Source organism: Equus przewalskii, chromosome 15 (genome assembly GCF_037783145.1).
Source record: "Equus przewalskii isolate Varuska chromosome 15, EquPr2, whole genome shotgun sequence".
NCBI lineage: Eukaryota > Metazoa > Chordata > Mammalia > Perissodactyla > Equidae > Equus > Equus przewalskii.
Window position 1 is genome coordinate 16,780,440 of NC_091845.1, and position 22,787 is coordinate 16,803,226.

A 22,787-nucleotide genomic window follows, 5' to 3' on the forward strand; every position below is an offset into this window, starting at 1 on the left:
GTAAGCTCAGAAGTAAATTTCACTATTGAATCTTTCAATAGATGGCAATGGCACCTTTGTCAATAGCCAAGTTGTAAAGCTTTTGAGAGAGATGCTTCAATGCACAGAACAGTTTTATAATTAATCACCTAGTATGTGGCCAAAAAATAGATGTCACTTTCTGCCCTTAATAAACATACAGTGGTATAAGCAAATCCATGATAATTTTAAGAGCTTTTCAGTTTGATGATGAATGCTTTTATGAGAAAGCATAGCCTAAGAGAGTGAATTCAACATAAGTGAGGTTATGGAGATTTGCAAAAAAAACAGTTATGTATACATACATATGTGTAGATGCATGCTATCTATTCAAATTCTCAACTTTATAGTTTCTAAATTATGCCTTGTCCTGTTACTTATTAGGTGTATGTAATTAATATTTGCAAGGAGTAACTTCAGAAGATAAAGTTAGAATATTTCATATTATTATACTATTACTTTATATACTCTAATAACACAAGCACTTCTTCCTATTGAACTTTGAATAAGTTATAGTTTCTGCATTTCTAGGTATAAATGAAAAATCTACAGCAATCAAAGACAGGGATGCATTATCCAAGGTGCTATCAGAAGCAAGAACATCCATCACTAGTCAATACTGTGGATATTCATTTCCATACCTATTTCAAAAAGTGACATTATGTACAGTTGTAAATGTAGTTAAAAGACACTGTATAAAGGATTCAACAAGTCAATTATTTAAGTGTTACTATGGCTAATAAGAAGGTAATATTAACAATGCAGCACATGGCTTCAGTGTCTTTTAGAAAATGCACAAAATATTTTCACTTGAAAAATGTAAGAAGATTACACAAATGTAAACAAGAGTTAAGAGAATCCTGATATTTCATAGTCAGATCTAATATTTGAAGTCTTTATGATTACTTTCCTTTTTTTTCCCTTTTTCTCACTTCACATGCATATCATGTCTAGAGAACCAACCACAGAATGGCCTTTTCCACATTATCTTAGATTCCAGGACTGAGAATCTGTCCAGAGAACACAGAGTTAGCAGTGCTCTGAAACAGAGAGGAGAAATTAACCCAAATGAAAAATAAGGAAGATGCTGTGCTCTTCTGCTGTGAGCAGCTGATTTCCTGGTCATCTCCGAATTGAAAAGCAGTTCACAAGGTCATTGGTACCAAACATCCTTATGATGGCTCTGGACGTCCACACCCCTGACCTCTCTGCCAATTAAGCAGGCATTAGGCTGGCTCCCTAAACACAGCTCCTGTGAAGGTACCCATCTTCCACCTATGTTTGACTTTCTCTAAGCCTACTCAAAATTAGGGAGGGCTTTTATTTTATAACACGTGAGAAGGCCTATTAGAACTCAAGAAAGGTATTCATATCACATTGCATCACACCAGAAAGTTTTCTCAAACAGCACTAGATTAAACTGTGACAAATATTGCTAAAAGTTAAGAGCTCGTTCAATAGGCTTGAACATCTATTTTGCTTCAAAGAAATGATCATTGATTTCTATGACATTTTTGATCCTCTGTTTTGCATTATACTTATTCTAGTACATGTCCAAGCTTTTTAATTAGACTGAAGGTTTGTAACATTTCAGGACTGTCAGTCTCCAAAAAATGCATATATGCTCATATTGACAATATTTTATGGGCAAGTATTCAGTGGTAACCCGTAAACATCTTCAGGCCAACAACTACGTCTAATTTATTTTGGAATTCACTTATTCAGCATCATGATTTTCGCACAGCAAGAACTTCCTAAATTTTCATTCAATGATTAAATGTAGGAATATAACAGGATAAAGAGAGAGGAGGAGTGTTTTTCTTCGGGGTGTCTTCACCCTCCTCGAGTGGGGCTGCATGTGCTAGAGCAGTATTCTCAGTACTGAGATGATCTGAAGAAGAGCTCTGGGCATGACATAAGTGAACATCCCCTCTGAATTCTCTTTTAATCCTCCTGTCTATAAAACTCTGAAAGTCTCAGGCAGGTTCTAATATATTATTAACAGCACTTTAACTTTACTAATCTCCCTATTTTATAAAGAAAGAGCATGACTCAAGCCCAGAACCTTTGGCAGGCAATAACACTAACTAGAATTTAACCACTTAGGGTTGTTTTCAGTGTATTGATATTTGTAGTTACCTTTCCTTGTTTCCCACTGACACGGGTATTTCACTGAGAGTAGTGAAATAAAATCTCCATTTTAAATCAATGTATTTTTTTAAAGTCAATTAAAAATTTAAGTAAATTATAGTAGATGGCACCATAATCATGGATGACAAAAATAGTAAAGATGGTGTGTTTCAGGGAGTATGGTCTTAGAGAATCAGAGATTATTGAGTGATCAGTTATTTTAAGAAGAAAGGACAGCAGGAAATCTGTCTGAGAAGCCAGGAGCTCTGAGAAGACAGGAGCAGCAAGTTGTTGAGTAAAAGAAGAGTGTCTCTAAGGATACAGGAAAGTAGAGGGGGATAATGAAGGCTGAGCCCAGTGGAATGTGGAAACCAAGTGTGACAGTTACTTGGCCTACAAAGCAGTGGGGAGCCAGAGGAAATTTTCAGGAAGTGACATCATGGTCAAAGTGACAAGCGAGAAAGGGGATTTTAACAGTGACATTTCGGTCTTAGTGGAGAAGAGTGACTATAAAAGGCAGAAATCCAGTGAGAAAAGGGTTGCAGTGGTCTAGTGATTAGAAGACTGAATAAGGAACTTTCCAGAAAAGCCCATGAGAAATAAATCTCAGTGTGTCAAGAGAAAGTTGAATCAGGCTTTGTGGTTGTTTAAAAGTGGAGAAAGGATATAGAGGGCAGAAAATGGCAAATTGCTAAAGTAAGACTGGCAGAAAGGTGCTCTCTGTTATAGCAAAAATTGTATTTTGCTATGCCAAAAGAAAACTGGAAAAATTGAGGATTGCTTGTATTTCAATAGCCCCAACAGTTTGGGTTTTTTTAATGCAAACACATTAGAGAACCCACAGTTTACTACCATCACCAATTTCTACCATTTCTTACCTTTTTTTCCTAAAATCTAAGAAAGCAGAATTGAAAATTTATAAGACTTTAGGTTATTTCATCTAAAAACAAAACTTGTTCAGAAAACTTGCATTTTTGGAATAAGGAAACCTTTTATCAGTGGCTAGATGATTTGTCATTAAGATCAGCTAAGTGAGTTCCAGCTTTACTCTCACACAAATGAGTTCCTTTAACTCTCTGAACAGGATTAACAACACCCATTTTGCTTAAATAGCCAGTTGTTATTAGTATCAAATTAAACGATATACACTCACTGTGTCTTTCATTCAAAAGCAATTTACAGCATTACCAGTATAGATTTCAATTCACCATAGCATTTTAGGATTATGTATATTGCATTTTGAAATCGTTTTTGAAATATGAAAAATATAGTGCAATATTCTGCAAGTGCTTTCGGCAAGACTTCAAAAGAAAAACATCTACTCGTGTATCAGAGGGTGGGAGAATGCTTCAGAGATGTGAGCATGACAGCATGCAGGGCTCCCAAGTGCCGAGAGAAAAGGACATGCCATAGAAGGAAGACTATGAGGGGAGGATTTGAGAAAATAAAGAAGTAAAGGCAATGAGAACACAAGTTGAACCCGCATCAGGCATGGCGGCAGTTTTCTTCATCCATTATCAGCGAGCATCTGAAGAGAAAGAAAGAGCCCAAGAAAGCTCCCCTGCTGTACATTCTTGACCGGCTTCTTGCTCTGAGCTCTCATAGCACTGCAGGAAGATATAAAAACGATGTTGGTACTCACTATCTATGAGCACCCCTTCATTATAGTCATGCTTCTGGACGGAGGCAAAGGAGGGCCACAGCCAAATGCATAATCATCATCTTGGGGTAAGAAGCCTGCATCCTTTGCTATCTGTGGCTGTAATGGATAAATAGAAGGAAATGGAGCAGCTTTTTTCTCTCCCTCCTCAAGCCTGGTGCCTTACACACTCTAGGTAGTCAACTCCCCATTTCCTTGCATTTGGGTTTCACATGGCCCTTCTCACTCTCATGAGGTACTCCTGGTTCTCCCAAGCCCAAGCCACCTCCAAGCTAAATGGAAAAGAGTAGGGATAAATGTAAATGGATCAGACAAATAAAGCATCAGAAAAGTCCATCCTGCTAAAGAATCTTAGCCAAAAGCATTCTCAGCCAACTTGTCACCCTCTTCTTCTCACTTCTACCCTCTCTCTCCAGGCAAACCCACAGGCACCTCTCGCTAGCCAAAGTTCACTCTCCCATCACACTCCTTTCTCAGTCATGTGTTCTCCTGGTGTTAGGATCCTTGGAAGTGGGGAAGAGAAAGAAGTTCCCCCTTAGAGCAGTGGGTGGTTCTACTTGTTCCATGTTTTTTTCCACTTTGTAAGTAACGATGTGGTGAGTATATGGCGTCACAGTGGGTTTAGTAATTCTGCTTATTAACATGACTTTCTTTTGATTTCTTCCTACCCTATCTACTAGAATCCTCCAGCAAGGTAGTTGCCTGAGTGCTCGCCTTGAATCTGGACTGATTTTTGACAGCTTCTATCAATGGATTACAGTGGGAAGGATGTTGTACCTGTTCCAGTCCCAGCCTCTAAGAGAAATGACAGTCTTCTAAGCTGGGCCCTTGGAGCCCTGAGCCATCATGTAAGAAGTCCAATAACCTGCTGGAGAGACCTATGCGGAGGCCATGTGATGACATGAAAAGGAAGAGGGGCCCAGATAAGCTCAGCCCTCTTTGCCACAGCACCAGACATGCAAGGGAAGCCAACTTGGGGCCACCAGCCCAGCTCAGCCCCCATGTGAACACTAGCATGTGACCCTAGTTGTCAACAGGTAAGGCTGAAGAAATCACCCAGCCCAGCCTGAATTCCTGACCACAAACTCATGAGCTTTCATGAAATGGTTGCTGTTTTAAGTTGTTGTTGAAATCATGGGTTAGTTTGTCACGTAGCCATAGATAACCTGAACAATGTCCCTTTACGTTTTACATAAATTGCTACATGGTCACATTTTCGAATCATTTTTCATCATTTTCCCTTTTAGCTACACATAAGCGTCCAGGTACTTTTCTTCCAAATGATAAGCAGCTTGTGTATTTCCCCAAGAATCTCATATGCAAAACACATACCTTCTGAGATCTTAAACAGTTTTAAGCCATATGGTGAATTCCCCATACACAATTCAACAAAATAAATGATGAAAATAGCATGAGCTCAATTTCAGAAGTCAATGGAATGGTGATAGTATTTACAAAGCATGGTCTCCCTAAGTGATAGTAATAAAAAAAAAATACACTGTGATACACTTGCAGTGGGTGATATAAAATCTTATCTGCAAACAATAATACCTTGGATAGTTAGTGCATTGCTTCTAGAAGGACATCTTGTAAAAGGTTTGGGGATTTTATTATTGCTGTTTTGTATCTGATTTCCTAGATCACTAGGAAAGAGGGTTTCACATGATTTTCAGATAAATAATCTGTATGTCTGTAGGTGATATACCAATTTTTTTTAACTAGTTCATAATTTGTTAATGACTCAGGACCACCCATATAGTCATTATGATTTCTGAGTTGTCTCTTTCTAGTCTTTCTGTGCTCCTCTCTTGCTGAAGAGAAGCTAGCTGTAACTTCCTTTGTCTGTGAATGAATCTGCAAAATTTCCTTCATCTGTTCTAACTTGCAGTTTATACTCTGTCATCCACTAAATTAAAACAGACAATTATGTTTATTAGAATGCTTCTAAATTAAGAGTAAATAGTCAGTGTAGGAGGAAGGTCTTTCCATAATGAAACGCTTGTGTTTTGGTGAATTTTTGCAGAGATAGAGATTTTGGTTGCCACAAGGCCTCTTTTGTTCACCTTCTAGATATTGGCCTAGGATTTAAATATGGAGGTACTGGTGAGAAAACTCCAATGTTATAGTTATCATTATAGTCATGATTTATTTTATATTTTTACTCTTCGTTGAGTAGTAAAACACCATAGGGGAACACGAGCATTATTTTGGCAATAGGTGAGAAATAGTTACACTACCCTGTATCATTGAATATTTTAGGACACCTATAGGTCAAAATACATTGGGATTAAGGAGATTTAATACTACGTATTAATTACAGATTGATAAACAACTCTTTATAATTCAAGACCTACGATTTTATTTTTTAATATCTGTGGATTGGGAATAGCTGCATAACTCCTTCCCACTTCAATTTTAGTATGAGTTGTGAGCAATGCATACAGCAACCCCCCCCCCCCATGCACGTACACACATACAACAACCCACATAAACTTGTTTTGTTCATGGAATCGGTTTTAAATAACCGAAAAGATATTGGAATGCAATCTTCCAAATAGTAAAAGCAATGTAAATCCAGTTGAATAAAAACCTATACCTGAGCATTCCGTTCCCTTCATAGGGCACAGAAGCAAATGTGCAGCCAAATTAACCTGCCATTAAGGACACAGTCTAGTTTTCAGATAATCAAAAGACTCTCCTCTATAAGCACCCAGTCTGTTAAACTCATTATTTAAATGAACTTGGGAAATGATGACACACACCTTTCTGTCCCTCCTCATCTGAATTTGGAGGGGCAAAGGAAGTGGAATGCATACTTAATTGAGGCAGTAAATACTAGGCTGTAGCAGATTGTTTTACTGTTAAATAAAGTAATGGGTTTTTAATGGCTGCTGTCCAAAATTACACTGGAGAAAAATGGTTTATTAGTAATAATAATAGCTGGCACTTTTATCTTCAAAGCACTTTACAAATATTAGCTCATTAATCCTCCAACTGCCACTGGGAGGCAGCGGTAAATGTTTCTATCCTCAGTTTACAGCTGGTGAAGCAGGAAAACAGAAGGTAGGAAGCAAGTTTTCAAAAGGAGGTTTTATGTGTGAGGTCAATTTCCAATTCAAACAACTGATATCAATTTTTATACATAATTGGATGGCATTCACACTGATGACTGCCAGCCCTTTTTTGAGGGGATAGTGGTTAAGGTCAAATCCAATTTATTTGAACTTGACTCACAGAAGCATAGATAAGTTGCACCTGAATTGCTCAATGCTGGTCCTTTAGCATTATTTCAAGCAAATCAATTGTGTTCAAAATCTATTCAGCCCAAATCAATTACATGCAGAAACTTGTATGCATAGAAAGAGCGGTCTCTTGAGACCCTTTGAAATCTAACTCCGCCGAGAATTGCTAGAGGTTACAATGGGGTCAAGGTCAAATTTAAACACCTTTATTTGGGCTTTCTGTTTTCATCCATTCACTCAGATCTCCTGTACGGTTAATAGCATATGTCTCAAATTAGTAAACAATAGCAAATAACCCAAAGCAGTCTATTACTAATTCTGGTGTAGTCTATAGATGTTAAAATTGTTATTTTTGTTTTTTTGCTTACCATTGTGGGCAGTGTGTCCAATTTCTTGCCATTGTATAATGCTTTAAGCAATCTAAGCTAACGAATGAATTCTCTGCTGTGTCAGCAGATGCATTTTACAGAACAAGTTTAGAAAGTCTCTGAATTTATAACACAAAAATAAACGTCTTTCTCGAGAAGCCAAGTGCTGTACTCTAGATAAGCAGGCATGGCTCAAACAAAAGACTTACAGCAAATCTAGTCCATATAGTCCAAGGAAATGGGATCTGCAGTCTAGCCAAAGCAGAAAGCAAACATATCTTTGCCACTGTTACGCAAAAAAGTCTTTTGGAGTCACTCAGCATTTGAGAATGCTATTTCTATTTCGCACATTACAAAAAACCTAACATTTGCTGCTAAATACCCCAAACCAGAAAACCAAATATCTCTCAAAAATTCCAAATATACTGACCATGCCTGGAATAGAGTTAATTTTGTTTCCTCCAAAGCCTTATCGTAAGTGACAGCTGCTAATAAAGATAGTGCCATCATTATGATGGGTGTCATTTTCAACAACAGTCAGGCTGGGATATGGTATCTGCCATTACTAACTTTTTCTATCCTAATCTGGAGTGGCAGATACTCACACCTTTGTGGAAATGCCAACCATGGAATATAATTGGTTACATATAACACCCAGATGTGAGGGAAATCCATGCATATTGATATTGTAGAGCATCAGAAACATTTCTGCCAAGAAATAAGAAATGGTAACGAGGGCAAGCAAAAGCTTTGGGGAGGGTGAAGGTTGATTTTTACATATACTGGTGCCCAGGGCCTGTTATAGGAAGAGTCAGACATCAAAGGCTTTTATGGCATGATTTTGGATAGAACACAAATGTCCTCCTCTCTCAATATATCTCCCACATGGAAGCCCCTCACAATGAATCCTTTGCATTAAGGATTTTAAATCCTCTTTTTCAATGCCATTGTTCCTTGGATAATATGCATTATTATGTAATACCTTAGGAGGAATCCTTTATGTCTCTTTTTCCACCTGTTTACCTGAGATAATGAGACACAGAACAGGTAAATCTGTATGGACAACAGGGATGCATGCTAGCCCTTGGTGAAGACCATAATTAGAGAATCCTGCTCATCAAGGGGGCACTGATGAACATTGCATGAGAAATCTGAGAGAGAAGAGAAAAGGTGTGCAATGGACTGAATGTTTGTGTGTCCTTCAAAATTCCTACGTTGAAACTCTACTCCTAATGTGATGTTATTTGGAGTTGCAGCCTTTGGGAAGTAACTAGGTCATGAGGGTAGAGCCCTCATGAACGGGATTAGTGCCCTTATAAAATGAAGCCCAGAGAGCTGTCTCGCGTTCTTTCTGCTATTCTTGTTGTGACCATACAATGAGAACTTAGCAGTCTACATTCTGGAAGAAGACTCTCACAAGAACTGAACTGGCACCCTGACCTCAGACTTCCAGTCTCTAGAACTATGAGAAATTTCTGTTGTTTATAAGCCACTGAGTCTATGGTACTTTGTTACAGCAGCCCAAACTAAGACAGGGTGCTGAAGGAGTATGGCGGACTCAAAGGCAGCACAGCGCAGCAGTTCAGGGCTTGCGGCTGGGAATCAAATACTTGAGTTTGAACTCTGGCTCTGCCACTTCCAAGCTGTACTATGTGACCTTGGCCACGGACCCCCCTATGTCTGTGTCACCCAGCTTTAAATGGGTATTAGAATAGTAGTACTTTCCTCAAGTCACTGATGCAAAGATTACAAAATACATCATAAACATTCACTAAGAGGCAGCTTTTTAAGCATCTGCCTGGCACAACCTTAGTCGTGTCTATAGCACAAAGGGGTTATTCAACAAAAGCTTTTTTAATGATTGGTCACTGTTAATGTCTCACACAACCTACAATCAATCAATCATCAGAGAATTAAGGAAGCTGTAGAAAATCTAATCTCCCGATCTTTGGGCAGGGCTACATTCAACCTTGGACAGATAACCAGTGAAGTTTTCGATATTTCCCCTAGACTCATTACATCCCTCAGTTTATTTGCTTAATAAACTAAACTAAAATAAAAACTCTGAATTTGCTTTAAAAAAAGATTCACCATCAGTGAATCTTTCAAATAAAGAACACTAAAAGCAGTAAAGTAGACTATGAACTGCATTATGAATAAGTATATCTGAGCTTTAATTTTGGTTTTACCACTGCCTAGCCAGCTATTTGATCTTGCTTCAGTTTTTTCCTCTAAAAAATGGGCTAACGACTGTCTCTGTTTGCTCACCATGTTATTGTAAAAAGTCAAATAAGATGATACAGGAAAACTCTCTAAAATGCTTAAGCACCCAAATAATGCAAAACATTACGGTTTTTTAAACAGAAATCTTCAAGAGTAATTTTCTGAATCGATGGAAATGCAATATCGAGTGTCATAGTCTCAGAAAAGGTCAATATTTATCTTCACCTTGAACCTTTGTACATGAGATGTTATTTCCTTCGAACACATCAGTATATGAGACATCCCATAATAAGCTGATACTCTGTCACTTTACATTTTTTAGCTAAGGTCTTCAATGCAATAACAAACTGAATTCACAATCAACTCTAATAGGATCAAATGATCAAAAATTGCCACATTCTTCTCACACACTTACCTTCTATTACACTGGGGGAACATTCCTTAGCCCCGGAAAACACAAATTCCTCACGTCAGGATGCTACCAACGCATCCCTGATCTATTTCTCCATCCTCTTCACCCTGCTACCGCTATGTCATCTACAGATCCAATTGTCCAGGTTACAGTGACTTTAGGCTGCCAGATTGCTATTGGAGGGTATCTCCATTTCCTAGGCATCTACCTGCAATCCCTAGCATTAGAATCGCCACTTTCAGCAAAAGCTTTTGTTAGACAGAAACCTCTGCTAAAAATACAAAATTGTTACCATAGAAGCCATAATATGCCTTTTGCATTAGTCTCTCTGCTGCATCAGCTCTCATCTTGGAAAGCAGCAATAATGCAAGGGAACAGACAAATCTATTTTGAAGTTTGGAGGCTGCAACTGAAATCCACCTCCGGGAAGGAACATGCCCACCTGGGGCAATGAAGCAGGGCAGAGAAAGAAATGACAAAGGAAAATGGGAGAAGATGGCCCCGAACGGAAACTTAATGATTCTCCATTTTGCCCCTTTGGCAATTTGAGCTTTGTCCTTTCCCATTCCCCACATTCCATAAATTTGAAGCTTTCAAGGTGTGCTGGATATTCTTCATTAAGAATTACCATTATAACACCAGATTCAGATCCATTCTCCATTTTCCTCTGTCCTGCTCTGTGCAGAGGCAACTGACCTCTGCAGAACACTTGGACCAGGCTCCCTTGCTCTCTGACTCCTGGGTGGTTCGGCCATTCTGAGGAAGGAGCAGCAGATCTCAGGACAGGGGGAAAGCAGTGTCCTGTGACTTGACAGTGGCTATGTTTCTACCAAAAGCTACAGGTCCTGTCTGGTAGCCCTTCCTCAGAGCTCTCTTCTCCCTGTAACCGCTTTCTATTGTCACATTGGACAAGGGACAGCAACAGCTCTGGGACTGCTTCAGCAGTTCTTGTTGGTTTCCCGCAGCCCTGTCCAAAAAGATGTGGCCCCTTCTTTAAACTCCCTTCCATTGCCCCTTTGAGTATGACCTATATATAAGAAAAAATCAAAGTGAAAGCAAGAGGAGGTCAGGTTTTACCCAGAGAACACACAAAACTTTGGGTCCTTTAAGACTGCCAAGAGGACACGTACCCGGTCCCAGCCTATGGTATTCTCTGCCACTGGGCACTCAGGTCCAATAGTGCAGGAACATCAAGTTTTTCAAGATAAGTCAGAAGTACGAATTTTTACGTGACATCTCCAGTTTTTAAACACTGGCTGAAATATTTCTTAAATATTCCTTAGGCCAAAGAAAACACATATGTAGGCTGGGTTCGGTCTAATTGACACTGGTTTGGATCCTAAATAGACTATGGTTCCTCTTCTTTAGAAAAAATAAATGCTTTTCCTTGCAATATATGATTATAACAAGAAAGGTAGAAATTCTCATCTACACAGCTCTTCCTTACACAATTATTTAGTCCCAAAACAATAATTCACCCTCCCTCATTTGAAATCACAAGGCAAAACACAGGAACATCCACAACTCGAAAGTCACAGGAATTTTAATATCTTAGGGCCTATTCTAAATGTATGAATCTAATCAAATCATTTAACTTCAGCATGGTTCACTCCATTCATCTGCAAAATCAGGATAATGACTGCTTTCCTACCATCTTCACAGAGATATCTGGCTGAAAAATGAAATAATACACAGTAAATGAAAAGCTCATTTGAGCTCTTCAGAGAATAAAGTGCTTGTTTAAACCAAAGGGATTAGTAAGAAAAATCTCAGAGGTTTGCCAAAGCTTTTTTTCTTCTCAAGCCACATTTCATGACACCAGGGTAACTATGAGTCAATGTCTCAGGCCAACAGAATCTTATAGAAGACCTACCCAAATCTAAGGTGCTGGTTCTCAACCCTGGCGGTACCTCAGAATCTCACCGCAAGCTTTAAAACATCCACATGCCTGGTCACCATCCCAGGGATTCTGATGACAGTCATCAGGATTGGTACTTTTGAAAAGCTCTCCAGGTGATCCTCATTTCAGCCAAGCCTGAGAACTACTACTCTTAGGATCTTTCAGAGATGTGAAACAGTCACAGCTAGTATATGTGTCTATAACTGATGTAGGTATCAACAGTTTTCCATTTGATTGCATCATCAATCACAGTTCACATTTATTCGCATACATAGGGATACACACACATCCCTATCTTTATCCATCCATACACTGAGTATGGAACAGAACAGTAATAACTATTATAGTAAAATGCCAGAACTTATTGAATGCTTAATAAGTTCTACTAAGCTGTCTACAAATATTGCCCCATATAACACTCACAATAAGGCACACGAGCTGGGTATGGATATCACCCCTCATTTCTATAGAAGAAATCAGTCTTAAAGAGATTAAAATGACTTAGCCAAGGCCACAAGCCAGGACTTAGCAGACTTAGATTCAGAACGCTGGCAACCTAATTATTACAAGCACTGCATTAACCACCACACCAGTTTGTTTCCCACTGTGCCAGACATTGTAAGGATTTACGACATGCGTAAAAGGAACGTGTGCCCTCAAGAATTTTATGATTGTGATGCATACTAAAATTCATAGGCTGAATAGGAAATGATAAATTGTAGTCCCTGGAGTTAGGGAGAGGTGATTTTAGAAGATAGGCAACGAATGGCTTTGCTGAGCTCCTTTGAAACTACAGGGGAACGAGCTGCACCAAAACATTGGAAGAGAGAATATAAGACCACCCAGAGAAGAAACCCTGGTCAAAGAATAGAGTGTATTTTTATATTTGCCAAATTCAATACATTTATTATTCTTATCATCATCTGCCAGCATCATTTGGATTGGATGTTTATGCCTCCCTAAATTTACCAAATTGTTACTTTAACCAGCATACCATGATTTTTGAAGAATTCATCTTAGTTCGAACTCTATTCCTGATTCTTACTGAAAAATAGTAAATAAATACACACACACACACACACACACACACACACGCTCCTAATCATTTCACTTCCAAAGAGATAAACAAGCTGTAATCTTTTGGTAGGAACAAACTAATGTGAAAATGAAATTAACATTTTTTACAGAAAATAAAAAAATTGAAAACAGAATATGCTGTCTCTTTGTATTTTTATTATCTAAACACAATGGGAAGGTAAGCAGGATCATTTTTTATCCACAATACATAAAATCTCAATTAGTTATGGTCTATTTGTGCACTGACTAAAAACATTCGTTAACAAAACAGAATTTTCTAGTTTACTGGATAAATATACCAGAAGAAATTGCAGAATAATGTTAGGTTGCCAAGCAACCACAGCTCTACTCCCACTTGTTTGTGATCAATCCAACTCATTCATCAAGCTTCTTATCCCAGTGCTAGAGAATTCCAACCAATTTGTTTCTTGGGAAAATTATAGTGACTTTCGGTAACACAATAACACTTTTATTCTCGGAAGATAAACTTGGATGTTCTCTTTATCAAAGGGATGTGTTAATTCATTATTCTCTACATGGTGCTAATGAGAAAGCTATAATTAACTAACTACACCATTGCAAAACACATAAAATAAACTGCAGTAATTAGTAATGTTTAAGGTGGTAACCAGCCTCCAAAATTAGAAAAATACAGAATCTTTCCTCCAATAGAGATAAAGAGAAAGGAGAAAGCACCATATCTAATTAAATTGAGAATTGTTTCCATCCCCCCTTAAAAACGGTGAGAAGCATGTGATCGCCAAAATGTGAGAGACGTCACTTTAATAGTCGAGAAAATGGCTCAATGCCAATTCTACTTGTAGGTAGACATAAAATGCTGGGGAATAATGTACTCTTTTCTTTGAAAGAACGCTTAGCACAATATTTTTTCAGGAATGAATAGAAAGAATATTATGCTTTCACTCATTAGCTGTGTTAACTTAGCATATTGTATGTAAATCACCATAATAATTGCATTCTCTTCAGACTGAATTAGTTAGTTAGAACGAAGCTGTAATCAAAATGTTCATAATTGAAAATATAGTATTCTCAGTCTCGATTTGAAAAAATAACAAGGAGCACTGATTGAATCAGATAATACAGCACATCATTGCAAACAGCCTTACTATAGAGACAAGTGGGTCCTCAAGATTATACCTTTACATGTCAGTTAGCTCCCCAAATTCAGACTCAACACTCCCCATCTGTCACGGTTTCCTTCTGTCACCTTTTGTCTTTGGCCTACCTTAAGCTTTCCATGTGCATCACTGCTTAGATTTTTAGGGAAAATACAAAATAGTGAAAAGCTAAATTTTCATTTCTAAAATACATTAGACTCTGTGGCACTGTTGGCTGTCATAAATCAAAGGGCAAAATAATTTCCAATAAATGAAACATTTAATGCCAATGCTCCTGGGAGACAATATGTAAATGATCACATGAATTTCAGGCAAGCTGTCACGCTAATTCCTCAAGGTACCTTTTAAAGATGACATATTCACTGTGAAGAATGGGGTGCTGTCATGCAAAAGTCAAACTTGAAGCAATATTCTGCTATCTGAATTGATACTCACAGGGCTTCCTGATGCTCATTCCTTCAAATCTGATGCCATTAGCCCCTCTATTACTTAATTTTCCTTTATGAGATAAAGACTAGTAGAATCCGAAATCAGTCTTCATCATTACTCTTATTTAATTCTCCATAAAAATGAATCAGCCTAATTATTGCAACAAAGTAATGCTGGCTCAAACAGCGTTCTAGCCTCAAAGATTTCAGAAGTAACACTACAAAATCAAGCTTCTGTCCAGCCAATATTTTCCTAGATGAGGTCTATTTTGTAAAAATTATAAGGAGCTTTGTGATGGTGACATGTGTCTGGTTGTACTTGCTTCAGATCCACCAAGACATGCCTATATTTTAATAAGCAAATGAGTTTTTAAATTTTTATTGAAAACCAGTTCATTTAATGGGTAAATTAAAGGTAACAAATATATTATATGCAATATCAAATCCTATCAGACCTGCAGTTAGTTCCATGGGGTGTGTAGTTTGCTTATGACCAGGTAAATTGGAGTATCTGTATAACCACGAGGCAGCAATAGACATCTACAGCCTTTTCTTTAAAAAGGAAAGGACCCATAAGTATATTTGCAACAGAGAACAATCTGGAAAGCATATATTAATCATCATAGTCCTGCACTCACGCAGTAGAGTGGATACAGACATGCCCCCAAAGAGATTTCTAATGACCTGCCATAGCCAGTACTCACACCTGCCCAGAAAGAACTTTTTGTCTCCATTTATTCATGGACAATATTCAGGAGCTTGCAAGGAATGATTATGCACTATGCTCTGCCATTACTGGAGGTAAATCCACGGCAGCACTTAAGGCCATGAAATGGAAAGGTGGTTTACACGCTAGATTCTAGAATCAAATTAAATTATGAAAGCCATAGAGTGGTCTACCACAAAGAGACTGAAATTAAGACAAATCCAACTGCAACATCAGCACGTGAAAGAGGAAACACAAAGTCTTACATACAAAGTCATAGAATAAACTCTTTTTTTTCCTGTCACTAAAAGTTTCTTCAAATAGCTTTCTAAGCTGGGGCTGGCCCCGTGGCTGAGTGGTTAAGTTCGCACGCTCCGCTGCAGGTGGCCCAGTGTTTCGTTGGTTCGAATCCCGGGCGAGGACATGGCACTGCTCATCAGACCACGCTGAGGCAGCGTCCCACATGCCACAACTAGAAGGACCCACAACGAAGAATACACAACTATGTACTGGGGGGCTTTGGGGAGAAAAAGGAAAAGAAATAAAAATCTTTAAAAAAAAAAATAGCTTTCTAAGCTTCTCTCTTAATCAATATACTGACAAGCCAACTTGACCAGGAGTTGGTCAGTTTGTATCTTCCAATCTGCTGCAATCCACAGTTCTGTAGGAGTTGGACTGGCCAGTAATACTAATATTAATTGATATTTTCTAAAATTAGAAAAAACTATTTTGCCTTAAATAACGATGCAGAGAATGAAGAACCCACCATATCTAATTAATTTGAGGATTAATTCATAACAGTAACACCATCAGCAACTATAACTTTTGAATGTTTATTACGCATCAGACAAGGGGCTAAACTGTCTATTTGGATTATCTCATTCCAGTCGTGCAACGACTCAATAAGGGTATTGACATTATCCCTATTCTTTAAAAGGGGGAACTGGGAACTGAGGCACGGAGTAGCTAAATGGCTCGTCCAAAATCACACATCACAGAGATGGTGGAGCTGGAATTCCATCCCACGTGGGCACCCAGAAAGACTCTGCCATGAGCTGGTCCAGGTGGCTCACTAGTTGCCCACCTCCGCGCGCACGCGCAATCCCCCCCAGCCCCCCGCCACTCCCGCCCGGGGCGTTCCAGGGAGCGCGCAGTAGCGCACGCGCGTGCCCGGGTGGCCACCGGCCGGCTTGGGGGCTTCTCCATGGCTTGCGCGGGCGGGGCTGAGGCCGGCGCCCCTAGCTGAGCGCTGAGCCGGCGGCTCTGTCCGCGCGGCGCCGCCCTGCCGTGCAACTACAAACCTGCCCTCGGCCACTTGCCTCCCACCGCTTCCCCTGCCCGCCCTCCCGGTTGACAGCCCGGCCACCACCCCGCGCTCGCCCCAGGGCGCGGCTCCGGGCGTGGGTACCTGGGCGGCGCGGCGGCGGCTTCTCCGACCCCTGGTTTTTTGCAGGAATTCCTCAGCCCTGCCCCTGACTGAGAAAGTGCGGCTCGCCGCGAGCAAGAGGAGTGGGAAAGAAGGGGGTGGCTTTCCCCAGCCTCCCGGCTCCAATCCCTGCTCTCCAAATTAATCACTTTCTCCCTGCTCCCTCCCCACGCACACTCTCACTCAAAAAAAGAGAGAGAGGCACAAAGAGGAAGCAGGGACCATCCGTGACTGGCATCTCTAGCTCCCCCAGCTCGGCTACCAGGGAGCCATGGCAACCAGGACCCTGGCCTGCCCTCTCGCCCCCACGGCAGTCTGTGGAGGTGGAGCTCCTAACCCTCCCCGTTTACTCGCCCCCTCAACCCACCAGTCCACAGATCCCCCATATGAAGCTGGCTGCGTGCACGGAACCCCACTGGGATCCGGAATCCTCTCCTGAGAGTGGGAGCAAGATAGGGCTGGGGGGAGAGGGGAAGGAACTGAGCCCTACGACCCAAGAGTAGGTCTCGGGCAGGGAGGAATGAGGCCAGGACTGACCTCCACCCCAGCTGGACCTCCGACCACCCACTCGAGAGAGGGCTGGAACCTTCAGGAGGCTGTGGAATTCTCTCCAGAGAATAGGGCGGGGTAGGGGTAAGGGAGGTTGTAGGAATGACAGGGTTAACCTACCAGTGACCTGGAGGAGAAAGTGGGAGCTGGAGGATTCGAGGACCGCCTTTACTCCATCCGACTGACCCGGAGCTGTCTGAATCCAGCCTCAGCCACCAGGGGGCGGGGCTGGGTGAGGGGGTGTCTCTTCCAGGGTTAGAGCTGAGGGACCTGCACCATCCCACTTTGGGCAAGAATGGAGCCCTGATTGCGCACCATTTCCTGTCCACAATGGGGTTGATCCCCTCCTCCCAGGAGCAAACCCTTAATCCTCCCTACATCTCGCCCTAAGAGTTGGCTATCGGTGACTTGGCTCTTCCCCCCAGAGCTAGCAAGACAGATGCAAATCGCCCCTACCTCTGATACACCTGAGTCGCTTCTGATCCGTTCGGTACCTTCCCTGGGGGAAACTTCCCCCCGAGCTGGCTTGGAGCAGGAGGAGGACGTGCAGGGTCCGGCAGCACCGCGCGGATCCAGGGGAGTTTCTTGCCGGCGCTCCGGGCTGATCCGCACGCGAGTCGCTCCGAGGAGAACCGGCCGCGCCCCGCCCTCCGCTGGCACCGGCCGCGAGGACGCAGGACCTGTTCTGGCTTGCGCTCGGCTCCACGCCCTCCTGGCAGAGGCTGGCTCGCGCCTCTCCTCTCTTCCTCGGTTCTGCTCCGCCACCCCTCACCCACGCCGCTTGTTTTCCCTCCCTTTGCACACTCCCATGGGACAGGGAGAGTTACAGACGGAAGACTTTTATTTCATGGTAAAAAACAAGGGACGAAGCCAAAACTTTGCTGGTCGTTTTCAGCATTTATGGTCAAAAGAGGTGGAATCGCTACCCCTTTTATCCGCAAAAGAGAGATTTTTAAAGACACCCCTCCCCCTCCTGATGATTCCATTCGGTGCATATTCCAGACACGAGTCGCCAGTCTGATTTCCCCCATTACGGCACGTTGGAGGGATGTGATGCCATGGACCTATTAAAAATATTCTTTTTGCTTTCCTTCCTCATTTAGAGGCACGGTGGGGCTTGCTATTTAATTTACAAAAGATGCTTCTACTATAAGCTGCCAAATTATTACATACATAAATTTCAGCACCTTCCACTGTTACCATTTTTAAAAATTTTGTCTAAATGCTTATGGTCTATAATTTTACCATATTGTTCCCCAACGTTTTTCCTATTTTGTATTAATTCACTATGATAGGATGGAAGAAAACCCTGCATGCTTATTTCCAAGGCAAAGGGCCATTTCTGATGCCTTATCAGTTCCACACAAAAATGTGAATTTTATTTTAGGATTCCAAAATTAGTATGGGAACGTTACAGGCTTTTTACAGTATAAGTGATTTATATATCCCTTTCTTTTTTTTTCCCATCATGATCTTATTTTGCAAAATTTTCACACAATGCCACTTAAAAAAATTCTGTTGCAGTTAAGTCCTCTTTGATGGTAAGAGAATCATTGACTTCTAGTTTTTACTCCACTAAGGCAGTGAGGTTGACCGTACAGTCTGGTTTTGTTCTCATCTAGTGCATGGAACAATGAGGACATTTAGAGCTATGAGCTACCCTCAGAGCTGGATGCCCCTGTAGTGAGTGGCAAGAAGGAAAGCAACTCAGGCTTCTGCTTCAGAAGCAGCTGAATAAAATAGTTTGAAAATGAATAAGTGGACTTTTAAATTTTAATAATTGCTAACCTTGCAGCCCCGATTCTGTCAGTTCATGTGTGGGCACAGTTCTTACTGAGTGAGTTGCAAATTGTAAATGCAAGTGAGGGCAGGGTTTGTCCTGAGTTTAAATTGTACTGCTAGAGTAATTTCTTTGCCTTAGGCATCATTATTCACGTGGCGTGTTTTCTAAAGTAGAAACAAAGATGGAATATTGAATAAAATTCCAACAGGGAAAATACTGTGCCAGTAGGAAAACATTTCCAAGGTCAAGGAGACACAAAGCCAAGTTGGTCTCAGTTTACCACCTTCTGGGCAAACATCCCCTGAGCAAAGACACAAAACTCCATCCTGGCTAGACCAACGGAGTCCTCTTAAACATCTATCTCTCCTTTTCTCTAGGATTTATTTGCTTGACGTTAAGATCATTATTAAAATATATATTTATTGAACACCTACTATTTATCAGTCACTCTAGATACTAGGGTACAGTGGAAAACTCAATATACAAAGCCAGTTGCTTCTTTTTAAATCAAATATCCAAAAACATGTTAGAGAATACGAAGGCACATTACCTGAAACAAAAGATGAAGGGTCAGTTGTTAAATATGGATTTTTCTTGAAAGGGAAATAACATATTTCTGAGCCTCTAACACTTCATATAAATGAGGAAATAACAGCCCAATAGTGAGCTCATAGCTTACTAGGGACAGCCATTAAGTCAGCACGAAAGAAGTACCCTTTACCCCAGGCAACTAATTTTGAGAAAGAAGTGAGGGAGAGAGGAAAAAGGTAGATAAGGAAAGAAAGGGGGTTGGGGGGGGGGGGCGTGGCACAAATGATTAACCAAGAAAGAAGAAAGGAAAACAGTATTTGAGAGAAAGATAGGAAGTATTTTAGCCAACTAAAGGACATCTTTTTAAAGGAATGCAAAAAAGATGATTTAAATTTCCATATCCAAAAAACACCTCATAGCTATTATCTCCAAGGATAGGTTCAGATTTTTAGTAAATACGTTATCAAGGGCAGGCAACAAATCTAGGCTTTCCTGGCCCAAGGAAGCTACAGCTCTGCTGCCTCAGCTTCCAGGAAGGAGGGAACCCGAGACCAGAAGGAAGCCTTCAGCCAGAGTGGATGTTTGCTGAAGATACCTTCTGCGGCTGCTCAGAAACCCGCTCTTGGCCCTCATTCTCTGTCTGACACTCTGTTCAGGCCCATTTCCCGTTCCACAAACAACTCTCATCTATCAGGCATCACGCAGTTGCACATGGGTGCTGGAGAAAGACTAGATTCTTATGAGTCACGTGAAAATTGGATTGCATTAGCTTTGAAAGATGTGAATTTATCTCTCACAATTGAGGAAGGTCGTGTAAAATAAAAATGCAACTATCGAACCACAAATGAAGGGAAGAAAGGGGTTCCTTCATGAATAGAAGCAGAAGGTGAGAGAGATAGGCCAGTCATCTGGAAAAAAGAGAAAAGGTATTAAAAGCTGGGGTATTTTTCAGCTTTGACTCCTGATTTCCTGCCCACCCCCAGCCTGAACCATCATTTGGTATTATTCCCAGAGCTGGGGCCATTGGAGGAGTATTGCCTTTTGGCAAAGCTGAGCAGCTAGTGATATGGCATCATTCCTAGAAAAATTGTTTAGCAGAAGAGCTGTAGTTTGGGAAATGGCATTTCAGTCTAGCAGTTCCGAATAGTCACACATCGACAGAGTTTTTCTGGCCAACTGCTGTAATAAAGGAAAGCAGGATGTTCTGCTGAGGGATAGGCCCTCAAAGCAAGCTTGGAAGTGCAAAGCGGCCACCTTCAGCTTAGATATTAAGAAAGCTAAAGAAGACCATATTAACTCTGTGGAGTTAAACTGACAGAATCAAAACTCCTTTAACTTGTCCTTTAATACAAGAACAAAAGGACATGCATCAAAAATCAAAGGGCAATAATTCTGGACCAATAAAAAGGTAAAATCTTGTATTTCATGCCGTGGATCATTAATACGTGTGATTCTGCCTTAGGAAGTCATGGAACTAGATACTTTCACTGGATTTGAAAAAGGCTAGGTAATTTTATGGCCATTAATAATATTATGCTTATGTGGCTGAGATAATATTAAGTGTTACCAAATCTCATGCTTTAAGGCATCTGTTGATTACTTGTGGAGATCCGAAAGATTTCCCGTCCACCTATAGAAATGCCCAACTGCCTATTGTGGCTAGCTTACTCTCCTATTGGTGGTTTGCTCCAAAGTTCTGAGCAGCCAAGTCATCTCTCAAAGACCTGAGGGCTGGTTTACAGTATGAATTCATATTTGTTGGGAAAAGTCCTGGTGGTTTTGGAGGATGGAAATTTCATCTTAACCTCTCTATTTCCGACGTAATACAAAATCTTTTCAATCTGGAAGGGACTTCATATAACATATTCTCCTATAGCTTCTTTTTATACTTGAGGAAGGAAAGGTTTAGAAATTTTCTCAAGGTTGCGCAACTGGTTAGTGGCCTAGAATACATTGAAAATCTCCTAATTCTTAATGGTGCATCATTTTAGAATATGACAGGCCAATGCCATCTTGGAAGATAATTTGATTTATTCCAGTTCTGCTACAGCAAACAGTAATGCTGAATAGTGAGGTGGTGAGTGATACCAGAAGAATAAGGGCTGAACTTTAGAGACAAATAGACAAAATGAAGGTCTTAGTTTACCCTTTTCTTCTATTTTGTCCAACTGATTTTGGAAATAGGTTTTCCCAATCTCAGTATAAAGGAAACATGTTAAGAGAAAAAGGAGAGGCCTAGTGGGTTTCCTCAATACAAGAGCTTGTGGCAGGCTACTGATTGCTCCCTCCCTCCCTGTGCTCCCACCAGTCTGTTCTTTTTTTTTTCTTCCTGAGTGCCTACCTGAAAACTATATTTCCTTGTCTCCCTTGTGACCGAGTTTGGCCCCAAGGCTAGGTTCTCACCAAAGGGACATGAGGAGAAATGCTGTTGGCAACTTCCAGGTCATCTATTTAAAGATAATCTAGAGTCACTCCCGTTTTTGCTCATAACTAGCCCACAGTGGTGAAAGCTTCATGTTGAGGATAACAAAAGAAGCCCCATCAGCCTGAGGCCCTGGATGACTCTATGGATCAGAGCTCATTAACTACCGTGAAGAACTGAACTCTTTTCTTTGAATTGATGTTTTTTGGGTCTCTCTATTATAGTTGTTTAACCTTTCCCCTAATTAATACAACCATAATCCCTAACATCAAAACATTTCAGAATTGTCAAGAAAAATAAAAGTGCCAGCTACAGTGGATACCTGTTGTTCTTTTGTTTGCCCAGCATTTATCTACATACATATAGCTCAGCCAATCCTAGTGAATAACATCTCCTATGTTTATGTGACTAAGTTGAGGCTAATTCTAATGCTCCCTATCTATCTTCTGGTCCAGGTATGTGACACAGGCATGACTAATCAATATTTTCCTTCTCTCTGTCTATGGTGATCAGAGCAATGAAAGGCATCAGACTCAAAAGGAGCCAATGAGAGACCTACCGTAGACTTATGCTTAAGCCATCTGGAAAAAACTGAGGATTGCTCAGCAGTCATGATGTAAGCTAGGAGAAGCTAGCTGCTTCTTGTCACCACTTAGAAAGAGCATGGCTGAGAGTAAAGCCACCATAGGGAAAAGAAAAGGAGAAAGACAGATACTTGACACTCTTATTCAAAACCTATGGTCTTCAAATAAGCTGGAAGTAATCTGTTTATT

The 22,787-nt window shown here is 40.6% G+C and overlaps 1 protein-coding gene across 26 annotated transcripts in view; it reads right to left on the minus strand.

Annotated features, from left to right (window-relative positions):
• CHL1 (cell adhesion molecule L1 like) overlaps positions 1 to 18,305 on the minus strand; it is a 211,558-nt gene extending 193,253 nt beyond the window's left edge. For 3 of the 26 annotated variants that reach the window (XM_070576762.1, XM_070576754.1, XM_070576740.1), the window contains exon 1: positions 17,735 to 18,184. The gene's annotated coding sequence lies outside the window, so the exon portion shown is untranslated. Of the gene's footprint in view, positions 1 to 10,056; positions 10,417 to 16,711; positions 17,166 to 17,398; positions 17,684 to 17,734 lie in introns of those variants that run through there. The other 23 variants (XM_070576761.1, XM_070576753.1, XM_070576739.1 and 20 more) reach the window with 19 other exon arrangements.
• Between the last annotated feature and the right edge of the window lie 4,482 nt (positions 18,306 to 22,787).